This window comes from Bombyx mori, chromosome 15 (assembly GCF_030269925.1).
Source record: "Bombyx mori chromosome 15, ASM3026992v2".
In the NCBI taxonomy this organism is placed as follows: domain Eukaryota; kingdom Metazoa; phylum Arthropoda; class Insecta; order Lepidoptera; family Bombycidae; genus Bombyx; species Bombyx mori.
Window position 1 is genome coordinate 10,685,905 of NC_085121.1, and position 2,206 is coordinate 10,688,110.

The window sequence follows — 2,206 nt, forward strand, 5'->3', positions numbered from 1 at the left end:
ATTTCGAGCGATGTCCAAGTACTGAGTCATATGGAGGACAGAGAAAAGCTGGCGTCAAAAATGCTAGAAGTCCTCAACAGAGCGAAGCGGTACTTTACGCCTGGATAAAGACTTTTGATCTACAAACACAGGTGTCTTTTGATCTACAAACACACAAAACTACAGGCACAGGTCCGGCCCCGCGTGGAGTACTGCTCCCACCTCTGGACCGGGGCTCCCAAATACTAGCTACTTCCATTTGACTCCACACAGAAGAGAGCCGTTCGGATTGTCGACTGTCCCATTCTCACGAATCGTTTGGAAACTCTGGGTCTGCGGAGGGACTTCGGCTCCCTCTGTATTTTGTACCGTATATTCCATGGGGAGTGCTCTGAGAAATTGTTTGAAATGACACCGCACCGCACCGCCCGCCACAGGAGTAGAGTTCATCCATACTACCTGGAGCCACTGCGGTCATCCACAGTGGGTTTCCGGATATTTTTTTACCACGTACCACCGGCTTTGGAATATATTTTTTTTCTACCTAAGCTGATGGTCTTGAGAGACCATATCAACGTCACCGGGCTAGTAGGTGAGCTCACGGAGCTCAAACCTGACGTTGTTGCTAACACGAACCCTAGCAAAAGCCGTGCATTGCAGAATTTACTACCAGATTGGAAACGCGACCCACTGAGAAGATCCGGCGAAAAACTCAGTCGGCTGTGTCTGTGGGTTAATTTACTCGCCGAGCCCTTCGTCGCAAGCGATCCGAGATGACGTGCCGGCTTTGGAATGAGCTCGCCTTCACGGTGTTTCCAGAGCGCTATGACATGTCCTTGTTCAAACGCGGCTTGTGGAGAGTATTAAGCGGTAGGCAGCGGCCTAGCTACCCTTGGCATTGCTGAAGACCATGGGCGACGGTAACCACTCACCATCAGTGGGCCATATGCTCGTCTGCCTACAAGGGCATCTGTATTAAGTGGCATCCCTAAGTTTTTTTTCGCAATTCGTATCTTCCCTTGTAGTTAGTTTGTTTCATTGTAAAATGCATGACTGAATCATATCAAAATCGTGCTCCTGCCAAAAAGTCATTTTGCACACTTTTCTTATAATGTGTGATAGAGGTAAGGGAAACCATCATAAAACAAGTTAAAAAAGTGTATAATGTATAAACATGAACGTAGCAGTTTCAAACGATGTGAAGTGTGCTGGATGTTTCTTAAAACAAGGTTTTCTTGCGAACGGAGTCTCGTATGATAAGCACGAGTCTGTCTAGCACTCCAATGTTATATAGTTTGTAAATCAAACCATTATGCCAGACTTTGTCGAACGCCTTTGCGATATCGAAGAAGAGGGCTCCGGTCGAGATTGGTTTCCGCTTAGTTAGCCCTATTAAGATGTGCTCCGTGAGGCGGTGCACTTGTTGTATCTACGAGTGCTTGGCGCGCCTGTTCCAATATAACAGCCTGTTCCAATATAACAGTCTGTTCCAATATAACAGCCTGTTCCAATATAACAGCCTGTTCCAATATAACAGCCTGTTCCAATATAACAGCCTGTTCCAATATAACAGCCTGTTCCAATATAACAGCCTGTTCCAATATAACAGCCTGTTCCAATATAACAGCCTGTTCCAATATAACAGCCTGTTCCAATATAACAGCCTGTTCCAATATAACAGCCTGTTCCAATATAACAGCCTGTTCCAATATAACAGCCTGTTCCAATATAACAGCCTGTTCCAATATAACAGCCTGTTCCAATATAACAGCCTGTTCCAATATAACAGCCTGTTCCAATACAACAGCCTGTTGTGTTGCAACAGGTTTAATAATGTTTTAAGTAGAATAATAATATGTTCCACATAAAGGAACAGATCATACATATGAAATGGTTTTAATACATTTTTTGAAATGAAAACAATCCTTCAGGCTTTCTCAGGCTTAGGACTTACAACTTGATTTATTAATATTAATGATATGCGAAACTAGTTTTGCCAATATGTGCATGCATGTTAATGTTATTGCTATCTTTTTCTATTACAATAAGTGAAATGAGAAAAGAGCATGTTACTAACTGTTTGGGAACATGATGTATATGCTATCTTTTTCTATTTCTGTACGTGAAAAAGGAAAAGAGCTTGTTCCAAACTGTTTCGTTTCTGATTGTTTACTGTGGAATGGAACAAAGCAACATATGGAATATTGTGGAATAGTTGAAACAGTTG

General features: G+C 42.8%; 1 protein-coding gene across 1 annotated transcript in view; it reads left to right on the top strand.

The window, feature by feature from the left end:
- Nucleotides 1-2,206, top strand: part of LOC101743353 (TAR DNA-binding protein 43) — a 490,523-nt gene that overhangs the window by 30,407 nt on the left and 457,910 nt on the right. The window lies entirely within an intron of this gene.